The sequence below is a fragment of the Notothenia rossii genome (genome assembly GCF_949606895.1).
Source record: "Notothenia rossii genome assembly, chromosome: 7".
NCBI lineage: Eukaryota > Metazoa > Chordata > Actinopteri > Perciformes > Nototheniidae > Notothenia > Notothenia rossii.
The window spans coordinates 33,614,334-33,639,148 of record NC_136905.1 but is presented as its reverse complement, the minus strand read 5'-3'; the positions used below and the strand labels follow the sequence as shown (position 1 = coordinate 33,639,148).

Below are 24,815 nucleotides of genomic sequence, written 5' to 3'. Positions count from 1 at the left end.
AAAGCGCCTCGCTAAACCTGTCTACCTCGAAAGGCCTATTCACAAGACGGTGTTGTTGTTGGAAGCAGACTAAGACTCTGAACAGTTACTCTCACTCACACTCTGCACTTAATAGGTCTAAAACTAAAAAAATGTTTATGGAAATCACAGGTGATTTGGTGGGATTGTAACTGCAAGAAGCAAAAAGACACAGACATTGTCAAGCAGCACACACACAGTCAACCACATGTAACACGCAGACACACAGATCATTTCCTGCTGTGAGTTGCCACCCTGCAGTTGTGGCCTCCTTTGCCTTGTCCGCACATTACAAACACACACACACACACACACACACACACACACACACACACACACACACACACACACACACTAATAGAACACAAGAGCAAGTGCATTTATGACCACCGTCCAAATCGCTATAATAAAATAATACAATTCAATAACGTGCTTTAACCACCAGGTGTCCCTTTCTATCAGCTGTGCACCGTTATGGTGTAAATACAGCCTATCTACCAATTGGATCAAATATAAAAGTCAGCCGAATTAGTGTTGATACTGCGAAGAGACGTATTGTGTGAAAAGAAATGTAAGATGTTGTTTAATTGCTGATATATTTATGATCCACTTCACGTTTTCAGTTTTGGCGTCAGTTCTTCCTGTTTGTCTAAGTCTTCTCAGCAGGGCTCTATAAATAGATAACTACGGCAGATGTGTAATATTTATTGCAGCCGAACCGTGTATTATAATGCCGTTATATGATGACTTTCAAAGAGAAAAGCAAGCACACTCGGAATAAAGTATTATTTTATTTGTAAAAAACGTTTTCAGATTTCACATCACATAAACACCAAATCCCTGCATGCATTGCGGCTAAACCATCCAATCATCGAGCTGAGGATCTTGCCTACGTCAGTTTCCGGTTTAGTTTATGACCGATGTATTTTGTTATACACACATTCCTTCACATTTACATTTTAATTTGCATTAAAGTATTTTGTGAGGCCTTCTAAAAATGTTTTTAAATATAACTATGGTTGTAGTTGAATAGTTTGTAAATTAACATGAACCGAAGCTGTTGCCTGAAAACTCAATCGCACAACGTCACGTCCGTTAATTCCACATCCACACCATAGACTGTATCCACAGGCATGGATTAACATCGATTTAATACATTAATGTAGCCTTGGTTTCTGCTAAAAGAGGTGTCGACCAGCTGGGGCAACAAGAAAATCTGCGTAATCGAGACTATTAAAAAATAAATCATTATTATATTAATATTGACAATAACAACGAACCGTTGGGGTAGCATTTAATTGGCATTTCCGGTTATTTCTCCACTGGTTAACATGGGTTAACAATACCATGTAACTGTCACGTTTGAAGGGACGAAATCGTGACATCTTCACGTCTTGCCGTGATACCGGGTTGCTTGTAATGCGCTGTTGAGGAACCTGTGACCCAAGAATTTTCATTCTTGTGTGTTTTGCTCCGCTCACCGGTCCGTCACAGCGGGTGGAGCTGCAGGAATTCTGCTTCAAACACCTAGCACCGCTATTTTATTGTCATTTTCTGACACTTTAAAATACTGCCAGACTGGAAAAGCCATTTTGGAGAGCTTGTTTTGCTGTGCACAGAGAAAAGTGTCATGTAGCCTATTTTACGTCATACGATCGGCTCTCGCGATCTGCATTTTTAGAGAGCACCGATCGATCGGCAGAGAATGAGTATCGGTCGATATCGATCGGCGGCCGATCGATCGGAGCATCCCTAACTTACATGACACCAAATTGAACAAACACATTTAAATAATTGGTTTAAACAGCATAATAATAAGGACGATCGTCCGTTCTGTGATTCTCCAGAACACACATGGCCAGTCCGCCCCTGTGTAGAATGTTATTTCAATGAGAGATGAGCAGATCGCCACTGGGTTTTCAACTAAAGACACAGCCACGCAAAAACTGCGGCATTTGTACAGCTCCTTATGGTTACTGCAATTTGTGAAGTGCTTTCCTCTGTGGTGAAACGATCAGCACTGCACCACGGAGGAAAGCGGCAGAAAGTTGCCTGGAGTTAAAGAGAGCGGGGCTGCGTTGCGTGCATGGCTTCCTTCTGCAGGTAACGGGGAGACCCGCTCTGACGGCGGTCTCGTTCAGGATCCGAAAATACAATTTAAATATTTTGCACACTTATTCCACTTATTCCTATTGTGCCACTGGTTACGGTGCCACATGCCAATGGTGGCACGCGTGCCAGGGGTTGGCGACCCCTGGCACCATAGTTGTGTATATGTCAATAAACCTTTGAAAATCTTGAAAGGGATGTGCAAAATAGCCATAATATACAGTCTTTAATTAACTATTAGTAGAGAATAACGAGTAATGAATATACTTTATTACTCGTTTCCATTCATGTCAATTGCAGATAAATGTTTAGTCTTCTCAAGCACCAACTATCAAATATCTCTCCTGATTGTTGGCACTTGACAATCACCTTACCTGAATTTTACTCAGGTGTAACTAAAGTCTGATTTAAGGGTTGTTTATATTTCACATCATTAATCAGAATCTGCAAAGTAACTCAAATAAGTTTAGTGGAGTAAAAATACCAGGTTAACCTCTGAATTGTAGTGGAGTAGAATTACAAAGTAACAATGAGCTGTCACGTGGGTTATTGCTGCGCATTATGGACACAAGCGATTTTCACCCATTTATTAATTATATGTTTTACATTTGATAACACCAATGTGTTTAATACTGGCAACTTCTAATTGTGGGGAAAACGAAAACGTTCAGGAGAGACGTCCCATAGAATATTTTGCGAAACACAATAGCCAGCATGTGTAGTTCGATTCCAGTTTTGGATAGTCTGACGTGTTTTCGTTCCATTTCAAACAGCTGTTTGACGCTAACCTTGCCGCACTGCCACTCCAACATCCAATCCCAGAGTTTGAAGATTACCCACAGGGACTGTAGTCCTAAACGATAGCTGGGGATTATGGGTAGTGTAGTTGTAACTGTCTTCACTCTCTGTTGTTTATTTTGTTCCACGTTGTATTTTTGGTTCCTACCTTTTATGTGCAACATTAATAGGGGCGGAACTAATCTGCGGTGTTTTGTGTTACACCTGTTTGTTTAATCGACGCACTTGATAGTCGCAACTGCAGAGCAACGCAGAATGTAAAGAAAATCTAAGGAAATTAAGAGAAAAATGCAGTTAAAGATATCAGCCTCTCTAGATGACTAGCAGCCTTCGAGGTACGTTTTTGTGCTGGTTGTTTGTCTAAATGTGTGGTTGAGCTGCAGGTTATATGTATGTATGCTATGCGCTAGCTTGTGCTACATGCTATTGTTAGCTTGTACTACATGCTGTGTGGGATATGTGTGCCGTTTATTGTTTTATTTAGCGGCATTAACAGTGATGACATGCATATATTCCATATTTATTTATTGTTTACCTTTTATATATTTTTTGTCTTACAACCCAGTTCTCACGGGTTGGAACTGGGTTGTAAGAATAAACCCCGTATTTAATCAAGACCTCAGTCTCGTGTCATTTACTGGAGGGAGCTACAGTAGTGTCTTCGGCCATCCTAAACTCCTAGAGGCCTACGTCTGTTTCCGGTTATTTTTATTTTGAAATTCAGTTCCTGACGGACGCCAAAAAAGCCAGAGATTATGGAACTAAACCAATAAATAAAAACAAGGATAATTGTGTGTTATTGGTGAGTAAATAACAGTGTGTTATTTTGAAAAGAATAACAAATTAGAAGGGAAACAATATTAAAAAAATACAGATTTCAGTATTCTGAGGCTCTGAGCCCCATTTATTTTCCTCACAGACTGCAACAAAAGTCCGAAATTATACGATTTAAAATAAAAGCAATAATTGTGGCTTGATATTGAGAAAGAACATGTTTTTATGAACCACACAGCTTCCGGTCTTCCACGACCCGACCGGAGAAAAAGGCGTGCTGCAGGCACGAAAAAACATTACCAGTAGAAATACATTGCTTTTAAAATCGTTCTGTGTGACACGAGAAAAAGGGGATAATCGTGTTGGTGAACACAAATCAATAGATTACATTTCGTGACTATAACACGAAATGCCATGAGACTGTTTTGACAATGAAGGCCTTACCTTTGTTTTCATCGCATGATTAATCTGCACTACTGTGATTCTGCCTCTCCCCATTAAAATGGCACAAGATTTGTCAGAATGTATCGATCCTTTAGGAGCCGCCTGGCCTCCTCTCTCAGTGAGAGAAACGATCCCTGTGCATTTGGGTTCAGCAGAAGGACTCTGTAGTTTCCCCTTACTCCCACTAGAGAGCAATCCTATTCAAAAAGGAGCTGTGGAAAAAATGGTTGGATTGAGGGTATGAGGATGAAGAGTTTCCATCTCCATCAGTTTCCATCCTTGGGTATAAACATAAGATGGATATTGATTGTAAAAGACATCCTATCTGCTTTGAATCTATCCACTGGTTGGGTGATAGATTAGAAATAAGCTAATGTAAAGTATTTCCAAACCACATGGAGCCAGTGGGGTCCGTTTGTCCCTCTCAGCTTGAGAAAGACTGAGGTGTGAATTACGAAGTTTCCTGTCGGTTACAGTAGCTGATGGTTTACCTTGGGAAGAGAAGCAATCTCATGAACTTCCCCTATTGAGGAACAAAAGAAGTTGGAGTGGCTCCAAGAACAATTGGAGGAAGAGGAGTAATCTCTAAAGTTGTCCACCTGCCTTTACCAGCTTCACTAAATGTATTTATGCATATTCTAAATGCCAAGACGTTAGTTTTCGAATAAAAAAAGAATAACATGAAACAAGTTTATCTCAAGATTAGCCTTTGAGACCACCGACATATTTCGATAGAGTGGGCTACATATGCATTAACATATCTCATTTGAAACATTTGCAGTCCCACACATTCAGATTGATTCGATAAACTCTCATGCTGTTTCTCCAAATTTAGCTGATTGTCCTGATGAGTTAGCATTCAGTAAGCTAGTTAGCTTGACATTTTTGCTCTAAATGTTTGAACTGTGTTTGTTATTTATCTTTTATATGTTTGTGATGTAAAAACCAGTCAAGACATTAATGAGATACAAACGTAGTTGATGATGCTATAGCTTATCAGCCGTTCAACAGTGTCTGCTTAATTGCGGCCTAAGCTAAAAGCGCTAATGGTTGCCGCTGTGGACCCGTGACAACACGAGCTAATTTGTGCAAACTTAAAACAGGGTTATAAGCAAATGTGTATTCATTTGAAATGTTAGTCTATGAAGAAAAGAGAAAAGGGGGCTATTTTGTTCACAATTTGTTATTTACATAACTGTAATTCTGTATTGATGCAGATTAATTATGTCAATTATATTGTGTTTTTGGACAAATTTCATTTTTCTACTTCCGTGTTTTCAATTAAAATGTGTCCAGTCTCCCCTTTTTTGCCTCTTCACTGTTCTTTTAATTTATATTCATGTTTGTCTTTCGTTGCTTCCTCCAAAACACAATCCTGCCATTTTAAAACCTTTATCGGTGCCGGGATGTCAGGGGAGCTTCATTGCTCTGCCGAACAACGCCTAGTTTGTCTCATTGTGATTCCTCACCACAGACAGGACTGCCGAGTTCACAGAGAACTGTCAACCAGATTAATGAATTAGTTCACTGGCCAAACAGACAAACCCAGACACACACACAGGCCCAAGCTTTGACTTTTAGTTCTGTTTGAAAGCATTTAAATTCTCTGCATCAACCTGCAGAGGGAATGGCTGGAGAGCAGCACTCTCACTTTGAATCAGGTTTCATCCATTTCCTGCAGATGGGCTGAGTCTGTCTGCTGTCATACAGACAGACTCAACCATCATGCGTACCTGCTATGCACTGCAACATGCTCAATCCTGTTCGAAAATGGTGGACATGCTAAATTAGCTAATCTTTTGTTTGATTAATGCATTATCCTTTAAAAAACGTCAACACCAATCAAGTGTGTGTAATCTCTTAGATCCACAACATTCAACTTGTGGCTTAATAACTTTACTTTGTTTATTTTTTAAAAAGAGACTGATTTATGATTTAGATTTGGGTAGTTCTGCAAAACATGCTTATTCACATCTACAGCACAAACACAGCGTGTCGAACTTAGCACACGCAGCATCTCCTGTCAAGGCTTAATTGCAAGAAGCAAGAAGACCAGAGCTAGCTGTTTTTTTTTCTGAAAACACAGACATTGTCAAGCAGCACACATGCAGTCAACCACATGTAACACGCAGACACACAGATCACTTCCTGCTGTGAGTTGCCACCCTGCAGATGTAGGTCAAATCTGGTTGTGAGTTGTGGCCTCCTTTGCCTTGTCCGCACATTACAAACACACTCACACACACACACACACACACACACACACACACACACACACACACACACACACACACTAATAGCACACAAGAGCAAGTGCATTTATGACCACCGTCAAAATTGCTTTTGTTCCTCTGCATCTCTAGATATAGTGAACACATCAGTCTGTGTGTGTGTGTGTGTGTGTGTGTGTGTGTGTGTGTGTGTGTGTGTGTGTGTGTGTGTGTGTGTGTGTGTGTGTGTGTGTGTGTGTGTGTGTGTGTGTGTGTGTGTGTGTGTGTGTGTGTGTGTGTGTGTGTGTGTGTGTGTGTGTGTGTGTGTGTGTGTGTGTGTTCTTGCCAGGCCTGCACTAATGGTCTTAATGCTTCCTGAGGAGTTGCCCAGAGCTGCATTAGCCATCGATTTGAAGCAAAGAGCTTTAGCCCTCCATCCTCCCCATTCCAACACACACACACACACACACACACACACACACACACACACACACACACACACACACACACACACACACACACACACACACACACACACACACACACTCACTCACTCACTCCACCCTTCCAGCCCCTTTAAAGCTCTATGGCAGAGGCTTCCTGTCTCGCACCCACGGGTTTATCTCTCCAATGCAATTAAGGTGCTTTAAAAGTGCATTTTCAGGAAGAAGAAGCGTGGGGGTAATGAGTGAGAGTGCTGGCTGGACAGCTCTGCGCTCAATGCAATGGGAAGCCCGCACTACTCGCCAAGAGTCCAGCCAGACGCTGAGATGGATGAACACACCCTTACTGAGATGAGAGTAAAAGGAGTAGGGGGGAGGAAATGGACATTGTCAGAAGTCCGCAGGGTTCTGTAAATTATGTGATCTGCTATCAATAGTGCTGGGCCAGATAATTATCTTTTAAATGGCTGTTGAGAAAGAAAAACATTTGTATTTGTTACAACAAGTTTATTTATTTTAGTTCAGGTCCTCTTTGAGGTCATGACCACAGCTATATGTAGGTAGGCCAGCAGTCATGCTACTAGAGTTTTGACAAAGTGTTTAATGGAATTTTACAAATATTTGTCCCATTTAATCCTACAGATGTGAGATATTAGTACGATTGTAATAGTATTGTCAACATAACAACTGAGTAATTTTTGATAGTTTACTTTATTGCTTTAATGTCTGAAGCTTTTTCTTACTCTCACTCTTCATCCTCCCATATTCACCACCAGGGATGCAATCGTGTTACCGTTCGGCGAAATTCGCCGTTTTGAATCCAAAATAGGTCGTTTGTATGATTCATGTAGATCTGCAATAAAAATATGTTTTGGGGTATGGGGGGGGTCTGGGACCCGGAGTAATCTGCGGCCGCGAGCTGTTATGTGCCATCATATACGCATGGTGTTCTTTTTTTATATATTATAATGAAGCGCGAGCTGTGTGCTCGAGTCTTCCTGCCTGTCGGCTCTGCTCTCATGGATGTATAATAAGGCTCTGCTGCTCCGAGATGATGGTCTAGCTTCAGCAGCTACATTACCTACGGGTGCGTTCGTTAATATTAACTGTGTGGTCCGGAGTCACTGTGGCACAGACTGGACCGCTGGTGAACAGCTGTTAGAACGGGCCGTTCAGGTGTTCAGAGCAGAGCTCCCTGTCGGAGCGGCAGAGCGTGATGTGCACTGAAAAGTTTCTGTCGCAATATTATTGTTGAGCTGGCTAACTAGCATACATTGTCACTATCTGCTAACGTTATTTTCTAATAGTTTTTTTCATAGGCTATAAACGGAGGTGGTATAAGTAGCTATAGATCTTGTACTTCAGTAAAAGTAGAAGTACTCAGATCTTGTACTAGAGTAAAAGTAGAAGTACTCAGATCTTGTGCTTATGTAAAAGTACAAGTACTCAGATTTTGTATTTGAGTAAAAGTAGAAGTACTCAGATCTTGTACTTGAGTAAAAGTAGAAGTACTCAGATCTTGTACTAGAGTAAAAGTAGAAGTACTCAAATATTGTACTTGAGTAAAAGTAGAAGTACTCAGATCTTGTACTTTAGTAAAAGTATAAGTAGCTACTCAGGTATTGTACTTGAGTAAAAGTAGAAGTACTCAGATCTTGTACTTGAGTAAAAGTAGAAGTACTCAGATCTTGTACTTAAGTAAAAGTAGGCCTACTCAGGTCTTGTACTTGAGTAAAAGTAGAAGTACTCATATCTTGTACTTGAGTAAAAGTAGAAATACTCAAATCTTGTACTTGAGTAAAAGTAGAAGTACTCAGATGTTGTACCTGAGTAAAAATAGAAGTAGGCCTACTCAGATCTTGTACTTGAGTAAAAGTAGAAGTACTCAAATCTTGTACTTGAGTAAAAGTAGAAGTACTCAGGTCTTGTACTTAAGTAAAAGTAGAAGTGCCAGAATGTAGGAACAATCCTGCAATCAAAATGTTCCTCAAATAAAAGTACAAAATTATTATCATCAACATATAGTTAAAGTAGCGACAGTAAAAGTAGAAGTACTCAGATCTTGTACTTGAGTAAAAGTAGAAGTACTCAGGTCTTGTACTAGAAGTACCAGCGTGTAGGAATACTCTGTTACAGTAAAAGTACTGCATTCAAAATGTTCCTCAAGTAAAAGTAGAAAAGTATTATCATCAAAATATAGTGAAAGTAGCGACAGTAAAAGTAGTCATTGTGCAGATTGGTCCCTTTCAGAATAATATATATGATATGTTTTATAATGATTGATCATTAAAGTGTTCTCAACGCTGGTAAAGGTGCAGCTAGTTTGAATAACTTTGTATACTGCAGGGTAGCTTGTGAATTTACTCCAGGTGGAACTAAAGTCTGATTTAACACTTGATTATATTTCCCATCATTCATCCACATCTGTAAAGTAACTAAAGGGATTAAATACATGTAGTGGAGTAGAAGTACACAATGTACCTCTGAACTGTAGTGGAGTAGAAGTAGAAGTAGCAAAACATTGAAATACTTAAATAAACATTGAAATACTTAAATAAAGTACAAGTATCTCAAAATTGTACCCAAGTAGTACTTGAGTTTATGAACTTAGTTACTTTACACCACTGGCTATACAGATATATATTCAAATTTCTTTATTAGGATAAACCCCTTGAGGTGAATCACCTCGTTTTCAAGGGGGTCCCAAGAAAACAAATAACAAACAAGTACAACATACAAACAACATTCACACACATACATCGGAAGAAATAACCAAGAAATTACAAACATTCAGCCTAAGCATACAGCACATGGTAATACATTATAGGCGGTTACATTGAATGCATATCATTGGGTAGAGTAAAGTAGAGTAGCTGTACTATATATACAAAATCATAACAATAAAGACTTAGAAATAAAGACTTAGAAATGGGCAATAGGTGGGTCATCTCATGAGGAGATGGTGAAATAAGATGGAGCCTCAACAACCCTTAAACAATAAATAAAGTACTTCAGGTCATACAAAAACATTCAACCTTGAGGTGAGACGACAATGCACGCTTGAACAAAGTCAGAGTAGGGAGAGATCTGATGGTAGCAGGTAAGTTATTCCAATCAGCAGGAGCTTTAAATTTGAAGGCTCTTTTGCCAATGTCCTTTTTAACTAGAGGAACGGTGAAGAAGAGCTGAGAGGTATGTCTAACTTGGTGGGTTGATGTAAAACGAAAGAGATACTGTTTCAAATATGGGGGATAATTAAAGTTGAAACTTTTATAAATGAACTCAAGCCAGTGCAAATGTCTTCTCAAATCAGGAGAAGGGAGATTGAGGTTTAGGTACAGTGCACAGTGGTGTGTATGGAAATCACAACCGAGAATAAATCTACACATTCTATTGTAAGCAATGTTTAGCGGGGCTAGAACAGATTTCGGAGCATTGAGATAAACAACGTCACAATAGTCTAATAAGGGAAATAGCAGTTGGGTAGCAAGTTTTTTCCTAACTTTTAAGGTAAAACAGTGCCGAGAGCGGTAAAGAGTACCGAGACCAAAGTTTACTTTATGCAGTATATGATCAATATGAGGTTTGAATGAAAGGTTAGAGTCAAGCCATACCCCTAAATATTTAAAACTGTCAACTCTATGCAGAATTGTACCATCATTGCAAGAAATATCACATGAGCCAGTCAAAGATTTGAGTTTGTGTCGGGTACCAAAGATCATAGAGAAGGATTTAGTTTTGTTCAAAAGTAACTTGTTCTGGAATAGCCAGTCTTGCAGGAGGGTGAAATCTGACTGGAGTGAAACTTGAATTTGAGAGAGATTTGGTTTTGATGTGTAAATAACGGTATCATCTGCATATAGATGAACATTACAGTTTTGAAAAATGGAGGGCAAATTGTTTATATAAATGGTGAAAAGTAGTGGTCCAAGTGTAGAGCCCTGAGGTACTCCACTATGCTGTATAAGGAGATCAGAACTTTTCCCATTCAAAATAACACACTGTTTTCGATTATGTAAATATGAGCTAAACCAAAGTAATGCACTTCTAGAAAGTCCAATAGCATATAATTTATCAAGTAGTAAATAGCGATCAACAACATCAAAAGCTTTGGTAAGATCAATAAAGATGGCACCAGTTAACTCCCCTCTATCAGCTGCAGAGAACACATCATTTGTGAATTTAAGTAGGGCAGTAGCTGTAGAATGATTTGATCTAAAACCAGATTGAAGGGGTGTGAGAATGTTGTTAATACTAAGGTATAGTGAAAGTTGGTTAAAGATGATTTTTTCAAATATTTTGGCAACAGAGCATAGGATGGAGATAGGCCTGTAATTATTGCAATCAAGCTGATCACCACTTTTATGAAGAGGAATAATACGTGCATATTTCCAGATAAGTGGTAGTTCGCTGGAGACAAGTGACAGGTTGAATAAATCAGTAAGAGGGTACATAATAATATTGGCGGCTAGCTTGAGAAAACGATTTTCAACCCCATCAAGTCCAGCACCACTGCTTACCTTTAATTCACAAATTACTTTCTGCACTTCAGTTGGTCGTATTTTCCGAAAGGAAAAAGAACTGGTACAAGGTGGCATATTACCAGGAGAACTGGTAGTCGGTTGACTGTCAGGGAGAAGCGAGGAGCAGACAGACGAGAAATGATTGTTGAAGACCTGGGAAATAGATAGTGGATCATGTAGAATATTGCCATCAAGCTTAATTTGATTAATTTGATTAATTGAATGTTTTTCAGAGATGTTAGTAATTGTTTTAATTTTTCTCCAGAATTCTTTGGGATTTTTAAAGTCACCAGTCAGGCATTCTCTGTAGTAAATAGCTTTGGCATTAGAAGTTTTAGTTTTGCTTAGATTTCTCAGTTTTCTATATATTTCCCAGTCAGCATTGTCTCTTGTCAGATGGTATGTTGTCCATGCTTTGTCCCTTTTCCTAAAGAGGTCAATAAGTTCAGGACTGATCCAGGGGAGATGTCTACCCTTTACCTTAATAGTTTTCCATGGTGCATGTTTATCTACTACTTTTGTGAACTCGGAGAGAAAAAAATCCCATGCATCTTGAACATAAGGTATTAACTGAAATCTGTCCCAGTTAATAGCAAGTAAATCATTCAAAAATAAGTCAAGATTCAGTTTTTTATATTGTCTGATACTAATCAACTTAGGGGGCACTTTCGGAATTTTAATTTTCCACACACAGTAAACAACACAATGGTCACTAAAACAGTCTGACATGATACCAGACTTGGAAAATCTGTCAGGATGAGAAGCCAGTATCCAGTCAAGAAGAGTTTGAGACCGGGGTGTAATACGAGTAGGCTCTTTAATAAGTTGAGTTAGGTTTAGATTATTTAGTAGATTTTTTTCTTTAGAGCATGATTTATCAAGCCAATTTTTGTTAAAGTCACCAAGTATTATTAGTTCGCCTTTCTGAGAAATAGAATTGATGGAATTGATGGTGGAGATTATATTATTAAAGGAATCAGCAGGGGATGATGGTGGTCTATATACACTTCCAATGATCAGTCGCTTGTTTTCATGCAGTGTGATTTTAACAAAAATACATTCAAAAAGATAAGCTTCAACAGGGGGAGTAATCAATTCAGAAGCGAGCTCTGCTAACACAAAAATGGCCACACCTCCACCCAATGAGACTCTGTCAGATCTGTATAAATTGTAATTTGTCAAATTAATTTCATTATTTGATATATGACTACCTAGCCAGGTCTCCGAAAGTGTGATAATGTGTGGCTTATGCATAATGACCCATACACGAAGCTGGTTAATTTTTGACACCAAACTCCTGATATTAAGATGAATAATTTTTAATCCTTTTGCCTCATTCATAAGGTTTCAGTAACATAGGAAATAGCAGTGTTTTGTGAGTACAGCATTTGTAGGCTAAGGTCAAACTAGATGCAAGGCTGAAGTCTATTTTCGAATTAATTAATAGGCAGAAATCAAAATCCCGATCATACAAGCACACACAGCCGCAACAAAAACAACAACAACAACAAAAACAAACAAACATTCCCCACAAGAGGCCCATCAGGCCCAGGGGCTGATCCCCAGGCAGTCCCATGAGTGAACAAACTAGCCAGAGATAAAGTTTACAAAAGAAATACAATAAAAACAGATAAAGTAAATAAACAAACAAACTTAGGAGAAACTCGAAACTCGAGTCTGCATTCAGTTAAATAAATGTGTAGCTTAGAGAGGAGTATCACCTGCCACTACTGACAGCACAAGTCACGTGAGGCAGTTTAGCCAACGGCAAGACCACATTATTCTGACGTCAGATAGAAACAAGGAAGTAAACAAAGACAAGCATGGACTAATATGACATACCAGCAGCTGGTGAGTTCGGTTCGGACATGAAAGCCGCTTCAGCGCGCTTATGACAGGTGAAACTCTGCATTTTGCCATCCACGGTGACACACAGTGTAGCAGGATACTTCATGAAGTATTTCATCCGGCCACGGAGGTTGCGTTTGACTGGGTCAAAGAGACGGCGCTTGTTCATCACCTCGACACTGAAATCAGGGTAGATGGAAATGATCGAGTCATGGAATTTAAGTGTCCCTTTCTCCCTGGCGACACGGAGGATCGTCTTCTTGTCCTGAAAATCCAGAAGTTTAATCAGGATGCTCCTTGGTTTATCGCGGGGATCTGGCCGCCTCGGGAGAGTGGTGGGAGTCCGGTGAGCCCTCTCAATCTTCAGCGGCGATGGGAAGTTCTCCTGCCCCAGGACTTGGTGGATCAGCTGGGTCATAAAGCGGACCATGTCTCCTGATTCTGCAGACTCAGGTACTCCAACAAAGCGAAGGTTGTTACGTCGGCTGCGGCTTTCTAGATCCTCAACTTTGTTTTTAAGTGTAGTATTGACCGACTCCATTCGTTCAATGCGGGTCGTGAGATCAGTTATGTTGTCCTCGTTAGCTGAAACACGTTGCTCAAGCAGATCGACTTGCTCAGACAGGATGGATAGTGAGCTCTGAATTGTATCCAGAGAGGTTTGTATAGGGTCGATCTTTGTGTCCAGGTGAGACAGCATATCAGCTCTCACCTGATGAATGGCGGTCAGCAATGTTTGTAGCGACATTTCGCCTCCAGCTCCAGCCATTGTATCAAATAAAGTAAATAAATGTCCTGTTAGGCGACGGCTAACTTGTAGGATAGTTTGGATGAGTTAGAGAGGCGATCAGCAATCAGTAAGCTACTATGGAAGCAGTTTGGCAGACTCAAGCTTCAGACGTGTCACTCACGACGCGGCCATCTTGGGAATGACGATGAAACGATTAGTAGGATTCGATAGAAAGACTAAGCCTTGCAAAGAGGCATGCAAATACATTTTTTCAAATCTTAACAGTGCTGCCAAAATGATAAACTGACTGCTACACAATTAAAATAAATGCTTTTATATATTTCTATTAGATGTGACTCTTTGGCGTTTCTGTTATTATTAACACTGCTGCTTTAGTTGTTCTGACTGCTAAAATCCTCTGTTATTCCTCAGTTTAAAGCCGATATTCCGAGGGGTCGGGGGGCTCGGATCCTTGTCACCTTTTTCATACCTGACGAGTTTGCATCCCTGATTCACGTTGTGATCATTTGAGACAGCGTGATGCTCAGTGCTGCAGAGGCCTTTTGAGGCAACTATTACGTGATTGATGTGTGTTGGTTCAGCCGAATAGGTCTGAGGCAGAGATGCCTTCTCCTGTATTAAAATACCCTGCAAAGAGGACAGCAATGGATGTCTCCATTATCCTCTGTGGGGGCCTGATGAAGGAGGACCTGCACCAGCCTCACCTCAGTGCTTCGAGGCCATGCTGGGCTTAGCTGTTGCCACTACTAAGTCTTTCAGATTTGTTTATTTTACATCTTAAAAAGATAATGTCCTCATGTTAATTTAAAACGGTATTTGAGAGTGCAGCTCTGATAACTTATTATTCACCTTTAAATATATTCAGTTTGAAATTGCGCTCATCTTGTCTTTAATTCTTACTGAAAATTGTAGATTAGGCCTTCAAATCTGACTGTTGACTGTTGCTACTATTTATTTGTGGTCTTCAGGCAAGCCTGGGACGCATTTCAAATTTGAAAGGTATATCAATATTTTTATTTCTAATTAGATATGGGACGAGACAACACCTTTATTAACCGTTGTGTGTGAATTTGTTCTGCACTTCCTCAGACCATCATTTGAAAATGTGGGCGTGTTATACATTTAGATGTCATGCAACCTAGGTCTGGTCTGTTTAAGAAAAAAACTATAATTTCACTTCAGCAATCCAGAAACCAAAATTGTTGCAAGATTTTATTTCATAATTGACTGAAATATAGTATATTTCATGTCTCATTGGTCAACTTTGACATAATCCAGTGTTGTAGTCAAGTTACAAATTCACGAGTCCGAGTCACTCTCGAATCCCCGCTCTTCGAGTCCAAGTTCGAGTCACCTAGGAAGATTCCAAGTCGAGTCCCAGTCGACTCATCATTGCGTGTGTTCGAGTCTGAGTCCTTTTGGTTTGGTTCTTATCAATCAATAGTTGTTATTGTCGTGTTGTTCAACAATACACGTGAGTTCAACAGTCACAATTACGTGTCTCTTTATTGGTAGCTCACATGCTAGAACACACCTAGCTCACATGCTCCGTTACCCTAACATGTCGTCTCCCTATGACGTCACTGAACCGTGCCCGTAAGGCTTCACTCCTATTGGCTAACACACACACATATATACAATAACACCACATCTCCCTTTTTATGAATCAATGGGTAGACTGCCATTGACTCCACAGACCTTAGAGGATTATTCTGCCTCTGTAGGGTGGAAGGTCTGTTCCTATCTGAACCAGATATAAAATATCAGTTAACTCCAGACCTTCATGAACTAAATGGAACCCTATGATATTTTGTGTATTACACAACATTAATGCACAACATTAATAATAACCAGTTTTTGTTACTCTCTTATAAGACTCTATATAATATCTCTTAGGCTTCTGGTTGTTTACAAGTCCAACCTAGCCGGTCTCACCACAGCTCTCCCAGACCTGGTTCTCGGGGTAGGTGGCAGATCTTGAACACCGGGCTCCGGAGGTTCTGCAATACGCTGCTCTGGAACACCTCCTGAATGCTGCTCAGCTGCATCCCTGCCGCTCTGCTCTGACGAGGAGTACATGGGGATGAGATGATGGCGATTACGCTGGACTGTCCCATGAGGTCCCTCAAGAATGTAGGAACGCGGCGTGTTGTGACTTCCCATAACTGTTCCACTCGCCTTCTGATCCGTGACCCAAACCTCTTTTCCCGGTGCAAGCCTCTCGAGACTTCTCACTCGATGACGCAAGTTGTACCGCTGTGCATCCTATATTCTCCTCTCTCTTTCTCGCAGAACTACAGCCTCGCTGTCAAGAAGAGCAGGATCCAGCAGCGCTGGTAATGTTGGCACCGTTGTGCGAAGCCTCCTCCCCATGAGAAGTTGTGCAGGGCTATACCCGTTTTGTAGTGGGGTGGTTCTGTAAGCCAGCAGAGCAAGATATGGGTCTCCTGCTTTCTTAAGGAGACTCTTTACAGTCTTTACAGCCCGTTCTGCCTCACCGTTGCTCTGTGGATATTTCGGGCTGCTGGTGACGTGTTTAAATCCATACGACTCTGCAAAGTCTTCAAATGCCCTTCCCGAGAACTGCGGCCCGGTGTCTGTGACCAGCTTCTCAGGGATACCATGTCGTGCAAAGATGGATTTGAGATGGTGGATTACATCTGTTGATCTTGTGGGTGTCAGCAAAGCCATTTCCACATACCTTTATGCATAATCCACTACCAGCAGATATTACTTGCTTCCCAGCATAAACAAGTCGGCACCCAGTTTCTGCCATGGTCGGCCTGGGTATTGTTTTGGCATCAGCGGCTCTTTGGGGTTTTGTCTCTCCTTGCTGCATGTCCGGCAGTTGAGAACCAACTCATTCAGTTGCTGACTTAGCCCTGGCCACCATACAGACTGTCGGGCACGCTCCCTACACTTCACCACTCCTTGGTGACCTTCATGTAGTCTGGCGAACACATCATTTCTCATTGTTGCGGGGATGACGAGTCTGTCCCCCTTTTAACAGTAGTCCGTCCTTTACAGTTATGAACGCTTGTTCCGCCCAGTATAACTTTATGGCTGGTTCGCTGTTGCTGTGTGCTGGCCATTTCTCTTCACACAGCTGCATCACTCTTCCGCACACACTGTCCTTTGCCAACTGCTCTTTTAGCTCTTCCAGGTAAGCCGTGCTTGCTGGCAAACTATCGATAAACATGTCCACATAGATATTCGTGCTCTCGAGGAACTCTTTTTCATCTGGTGTGGAGTCTCTTTTCACAGGTGCACGTGACAGTGTATCAGCCGTCCACAGGCTTTTCCCTGGCACATATGTGATTGAGTAGGAATAACGCATCAGGCACATCCGGAAACGTTGTATCCGTGCGGGAAGCGCATCCAATGCCTGAGACCCCAGGAGACTCAGTAGAGGTATATGATCCGTTTCCAGCTCAAAGTGTCTACCGATGAGAAAGTTGCGAAACCTTTCACAAGCCCAGGTTAAGCCTAAAGCTTCCTTTTCTACCTGTGCGTATCTCTGCTCCGTCTGTGTGAGAGAACATGACATATAGGCTACCGGTCTCCAATCCTCTTCCCATTTCTGCAGAAGCACACTGCCCAAGCCGTATGATGATGCATCTGCTGAGACCTTGGTTTCTCTGTTTGTGTCATACATGGCTAGCACTGGTGGAGATATCAGAGAGTCTTTCAGATCTTGGAAGGTTCTGGCCTGATCGATGCCCCACAGCCAGCAGTTCTTTTTGGAGAGCAGGTCTCGTAGCGGCTTGTCTCGCTTTTGGATCTTCTTCAGCACAGCATACAGACGAGCGTCGTGCTCCTCCTGTGTTTGGCCCCACACCAGTACATCGTCCATGTGACAGACAACCCCCTCTAGTCCCTCAGTTACCTCAGTTGTCATCCTGTTTTGGAAATGCTCAGGGGCTGAGGCTATGCCGAAAGGCAGCCGATTGAAGTGGTATCGGCCAAAGGGTGTAATGAACGTTGTGTACTTGGCTGAGCCTTTTGTTAAAGGTATTTGCCAAAACTCCATGTTCGCATCCAACTTGCTGAATATTTTGGCTCCATCCAGCTTTCCCAGTGTTTCTTCCACTGAAGGTAGAATGTAATTTTCTCGACACACAGACTCGTTCAGTTTAGTTAGATCCACACCTATGCGAACAGCCCCTGTCTTTTTAGGCGCCACCACCATGCCATCGCACCAATCTGTAGGCTCCTGAACTCTGCTGATCACCCCCAGGTCTTCCATGCGGGACAGTTCCTCTTTGACTTTGTCCATCAGTGGCAGTGGAATCCTTCTAGGCGTCTTCAGAGAAAACGGTTGAGCCCCTGGTTTCAGCTTAATGGCATATGGCTGCCGCACCTCTCCAAGACCGCTGCATACTGTTGGGTAATTAGTCTTTAGCGTGTCCATAGTGACGTTGTCTAGTCGTGCCACTAGCTTCAGCGCTACACTGGCAGGCCTCCCGAGCAATGCTGTTTGCAAGCGTCGAATGACATACACATCCTCGATAAGTTCTCTCTCTTCTTTCTTCAGCAGCATACTAGCAAAGCCCACTACGTCTAAAGGATTTTTCCCTGGAGCCCAAAGTGGCTTCCTTGGCTTTTGAAGAGCTGGTGGAGCTTTGTGCTTATAGATCTCCTTAAACACGGAGTGAGGAATGACTGTAACATCAGCCCCAGTGTCAATTTTGAACTGCACGCCTTTGTTGTTAATGTCAATGTCTGCCATCCACGGATCATTGTCGGCCTCAATGCTGCCTAAGAGCAAGCTTTCCTCTTCTTCATTAATCTCATGCACGCTTTTAGCTGCTTTACACACACGCATATAATGTCCCATTTTCCCACATGCATGGCATTTTACATCCTTGGCTGGACACTCAGTCTTTACATGTGAAGGAGAACAACCACAGTTATAACACTTTGCATCATTACCCTTGTTGTACTTTGGCTTGGCTTGGTAGCTATTAGCAGATTGAGCTTTGTTTTTAGCATATTTGCTATTTCCACTGATTTAGCGTCACATGCCTCAGTTCTATCGTCACCTCACAGAGAAGATTGTTGCCGTTTCACCTCTTCACTCTGCCGAGCTGTGGTAATAGCTTTTCCCAAGGTAAGGTCTGAGTCCAGTTGCATCCGTTCAGACAGCCGCTTATCCGTCAATCCGACAACAAGCCTGTCTCGAATGAGTTCATCATGTAGCAAGCCGTAGCTACAATGCTCCGCTAGTGCATATAGAGCTGTGACGAACGAGTCCACTGGTTCACCTTCTCCCTGTCTGCGCATTGTCACGGCTTGGCTCTCAGCCATAACAAACGCAGCGATGAGATGACGACGTGAGTATGGAAAAAAGAGGAGTTTATTCACACTCTCCAAAACAACCGACCACCAAACAGGGTTAACAAGCTCTATGCAGGAGGATAGCTGTTCCGGGCTGCTCTTCCTCCTACGTTCCCCGGGCAGAGAGAGAGCCACTGCAGCCTACTTAGATCCTTTATGGAGGCGCTGATCAGATTGGGAGCACCTGGAGAGAGGCTGCACCTGGATACAATCAGGGAGAGAGAAGCACACACACCCACACACAAAGGCACACCCACACCAGCATAGGCAGTGAAGCAGGGGTCGTCACACCCCCCCCCTTAAAGTCGGTGGCCCTGGCACCACCAACCAACCCCATCCCAAACCAAAGCAAAAGGTCATGGAAAACAAAACCCCACATATGGCACTCCCCCAGGTCCCTAATGAAAAAACAAACAAAAACAAATCACCACCTTCACACCCATTAAACTTTGCCCGCTCATATATGACATTTTTCTTGACAACGAAGAAGCCTTGAAAGCCATCCCGCATACCTTGGTAAGTGTCTCTCTGAGCCTCTGTGAGAGTCAATCCACGTAAAATATCATCTGCTTCATCTCCCATGCAGTATATCAATGTGTTGACTTGATTCTCTTCTGAGCTACTGTTCAGATTACTTGCCAGGCGAAATCTCTCGAACCGCCGTATCCATTTGGCCCAATCCTGCGGTCTTGAAAAGTCGAAAGGCTCCGGTGGCTGGATGCTAAACGTAGCACTTGGTCCCGCCGCGGGTAGCGCTGCATCTCTGTTAGCATTCTCGTCTGCCATGTCCTCTTTCTTCCCTTTTCACCGTCAATTGGCTCCAAACAATACTTTTTCCCGGTCACACTCCACGTACTGTCGACAGGACCTCTGACACCATGTCGTGTTTATCAATTATAAACGTGAGTTCAACTGTCACAATTACGTGTCTCTTTATTGGGAGCTCACATGCTAGAACACACCTAGCTCACATGCTCCGTTACCCTAACATGTCATCTCCCTATGACGTCACTGAACCGTGCCCGTAAGGCTTCACTCCTATTGGCTAACACACACACATATACAATAACACCACAGTTATGTCCACATTTGATCCTTTTATTTTCTTCATTGCTTTTATTCTGTATTTCCTACACTCATTTTGGTGTGTGTGTGTGTGTGTGTGTGTGTGTGTGTGTGTCTGCACATTTTTAGACTGAGAATAGCGGTAGCGCGCGGTTCGGTAACTAGCAGCTGCACACGCCTGGGGCAGAGTACATCCAGACTCGAAAAAAAGACTTGCTTGAGACTAGGGATGCCAGTGATTATTCGAATATTCGTTACAGTCTCCATAATCGAATATTATTTTTAAAAAACGATTTTATTTATATATTTTTTTATTATTATTTATGTTTGTTTTTTTTCTGGCTTAGTTTCAACCAAAATATAGACTAACGCTAATAATAGTAATAGTATTAATAATTGTAAACTGCCATTGGTCACACCACCAGTTTGTTTTACTGTAAACTTGGAGGAAGCCTGCGTGCAGAGCAGACTGCTGCTGCATCACGCTACACACCGACCCCGCCCCCACCCCCCCTCTCCCTCACACGTGCGACTAAAGATGAACAAAGCAGCAGGTAAAAAGAGTTCCTCCTCGTGGAACTACTTCGAACTTACAAGTCCAAAGGAAGTTAAATGCAAGCTCTGCGAAAAGACGTTGGTCTATCACAGGTCGGTCGAATAATCGATTATTATTCGCCAGGGCTACCGAATAATCGATTTTGATCATGGTCAGTTTCTGGTAACCCTACTTGAGACCAGGTCCAAGTCGCATCGTCAATGTGAAAGTCAGAGTTGAAGTCCGAGTCCATAAGTGCGCGAGTCCGAGTCGAGTCACAAGTCCCAAAAATCGGCACTAGAGTCCGACTCCAGTAATTCAAGTCTGGCTGTATCATGTCGTTTCAAATTATATCTGTTAAAAGGAAAGTGCTTGTACGACATGTAGCTTTGACTGTAACTGAACATTTATACCATCTTTGGTCCATATCGTGCAGCCCCGGAATGGAACGCTTGGTTGCGTCTCCAAAATGTCCATTGGGCAATCCCTGAATGATGTTCTGAGTTCTGACCAACATGGACCTGAAAATGTGCTAACATTTGTTAGCTGCTTCGGGCATAACAGCAAAAACATGACAACTAAAGGTTTTTAAAAGTAATTTGAGGTACTCTCCAGCTAATGTGAAATGTGTAGCTAGCTAAATCCATGAGTGTAATATATTCTGTACTACATCGAACAGCTGGGTAATGTTAGCTAGCATTGTTTAAAGTGAATCAAAACTACCTAGTGGTTATTGTATGCAGTCCATGGATGTTATGTTATGGTAAGGAGTTATTATACATTCATTGTGCAGTCCGATCACATAATCTAGTACATTTTGCAAATTATTTTGTTGCATATATTTAGCTATTTGCAAGTGAAATCACTGATAAGGTTTAGTTAGATCATATTATGGCTATACCGTTAACTTAGTTAGTTTATGACTTTGGTTGTCTATAAGAATTATATTGCTAACTGGTTAGCAAACACAATACATCTATGATTTCACATCCCTAATGTAGCAATAATTCATAAATTAAACATTTAATAAGATGTTACGCTATCTTGTGAACGCATTAAATCATTCGCTTGTGATTGGCTGACAATAAAAAAAAAACTGAGACATCTGATTGGCTACAGCTAGGCTGTCGCGATAATCGATAAATTGACTTATCGTACGATAAGTAAAAAGGGACTCGATAACTTTTCTGAGCTCGATAAATTGCCGTTGACATAAAGATGTGACCAGCATTTTAGCCTGGAGCGCTGTGGCTGCCAGGCGCGCTGTGAGGGGCGGGGCTGACACACAGCCAGGTCAGGACACTCCGCTTGCACGTGCAGCAGCGTAGCAGCCAAATTAATAATATAGCGACAAGCGGGAGACAACGTGTGACTTACTCGCGGGGAATTGAAAGTGAAATGGAATTGGTTACAAAACCTAACTACACATCTCGATTCTCCGGTGTGGCAGTATTTTGGATTCAAACCAAATCAACGAGGGGAACCTACGGACTTGAATGAGCCGGGCGGTGTGTCGCATTGGTTTAAAAAAGGTAGCGACAAAAGCAGGCAATACCACGCATTTTAAACCACCTAAAACACAACCACCCCATTCCGTTTTTCCAGCTGGGAGCAAACACGGCACTGGAGATGGAGAGCCCCCGCCCGACAATGCAAACATGTTGGTGTTCCTTGCTCGAAAACTTAGAAAAACAGATTTGGATATGGCCTGTTGAGGCATCTGGGTCTTTGACAGTGGACTGTACACTTGACTGTTGTTTTAAGGAGGGTTTTTTTGCTTGTGAGATAATGTGTGCTCATATTTATTTATTTATCTATATATATATATATATGAGAGAGAGAGCTCTGTTTTCCAGCCTGACTATTTAATTTATTGTTTTGATTGTGTGTGATTTAATTAATTTATTATAATTTAATTAATTTGTTTTATTTATTATATATAATTTATATATTTTAATATTATTTCACATTTCATTTGCAATGTTGAATGTTCATTAAAAAGTTATGTTTGAAAGGATGTACTTGAATTATTATTATATATTATCATTATGTCTAAAATGGTCTTAAAACGGTGCCGACAATATTATCGTTTATCGCAATAATTTCCAGAAAAATGTATCGTCCAACAAAATTAATTATCGTGACAGGCCTAGCTACAGCTAGTTCCTCTTTTGAAATAAGGCCTTTGTGAATCTAGCAACGTAAACGGAGTCTCAAAAACCAAAACAATAAGTACTTGAGTGGATGAGAAATTCACACATTTATTAATTCAGATAAATAATCCCAAATTAAATCGATATGTTATCTGTCATAATGTGGGTAGATTGTGTTGTACAGTAAGCCATTTCCCTGTCCAGATGACACACGCTGGTGTTAATGGGCTAACTACGGCGGCTGCTCCAGCTTTCTCGCTACGTGATCTACAACACTGCGATGAAAGAGACAATTAGGTTTCTGCATCTGACACTGATGGAGAATGTGTGTCTCCCTGTCTCAGAGAAAACACCACAGATTGTGATTGGGTTGGAGCAGTAATGTCTATTGTTTGGCTCATAGTGAGGGTCTTCATCAGTTCGTGATTTTGCAACGTAGTCTACCTTAAGGCATGAAAGACAATTGTGAAAATAAATGGAAACAAGTTGACAAAATAACCTTTTTTAAATGAAGCTTTAAAGATTCAAGTAAAGGAAGGAAGATACAAAAAAGGAAGAAGTGAGACAGACACAGCTGATGTCCCCAGGCTCTAATGAATCCTAATGGCTTTTGAAGGGAATAAAAAGAAATAGATGCACTACCAAATGAAGACAGGGTTGATACGAGTGTGAAAGTGTATGTGAGGTCAGGGACAAATTAGAAGCAGGGGGAGAGGAGAGGGAAAGCTGGCAGTTAACAAGAAGTGGAAAGCTACAGAACAGGAGGAGGATGAGGAAGAGGATGCTCTAGCGCTAACACATGATAAGCTAATAAACTGGGAGTACTCACTTCTCCTAGCAGGCCTCTGCTCCTGTACTGCTGCTTTCTGTCTGCAATCAATAGCCCCATTATCAGCCAAAAAGCTACACTTCCCCAGCTGCTGTGAAATAGACAAACGATGGGCACAGCTGCCGCTTGGCCTCACAGCTTCGACGAGGATCTAAATATTATCTTCATTCACATCACTGAATACAAACTGTGAATATGATTTGTAAAAAAAGAAAAAGAAAGAAGCAAGTGCAGCAGCAGAGGATTAAAAGACGTGGAAGCAATGAGGCCTTTTATACCAACTCTTTAAAGCAATCAATGTTTTTGTCACTGTATTCAGAGAGCTTTGTTGGGAGTACAGGCACATCGCTTCGGCAAGGAGCAACGCATCATAGACTATATTGTATATGAAATCATTACATCAAACTATGTAAACTCAGTTCTACAGACTCTGCTGATGTACCAGATATTCTGATAAATTGATGGGAAAATGAAACAAACAACAAAATCTGTAATAACGTTGTCTACTAATACCAACATGTATTCAATAAAGAATCATCCACAGAGCACAAAATGCACATAATGGGTCATACCGGATCAGACAGATGTACTGTTTGTACACACAACACAGCTGACGACTATCTCCACGTGCATTATATCATTCTCGGCAATTCAGACGAGCTCAACTCAATTCAGTTTCCCCAACTTGTGGCCTAGCTATTGCCAAGAAAACAAAACCACTGTAAACAAAATCAGCATACCATAATGGCCAGAGTTTATTTTGTATTTGTTAGCATCCATATTGACCATGGGGATGCATTAATTGGTGAATAATAAAACAAAAAATGTACTATCATTTGCATTGTTTCATTTGAGGTCAGCCGTGCCACCTTAACAACACAAGCCGTGAGCATCAAGGATCATGCAAGATAGTTACAAGAGAAATAAAAAGAGAAATGGAGGGAAGGATTTTCCTATTATTCAAACGTTGGGTGTGGA

General features: G+C 41.4%; 1 long non-coding RNA gene across 1 annotated transcript in view; it reads left to right on the top strand.

The window, feature by feature from the left end:
• The first annotated feature begins 3,048 nt into the window (after positions 1-3,048).
• LOC307045893 overlaps positions 3,049-24,815 on the top strand; it is a 34,720-nt gene continuing 12,953 nt past the window's right edge. The window contains exon 1 of the long non-coding RNA XR_013810013.1: positions 3,049-3,260. This is a non-coding gene — a long non-coding RNA (uncharacterized lncRNA). The remainder of the gene's footprint in view (positions 3,261-24,815) is intronic.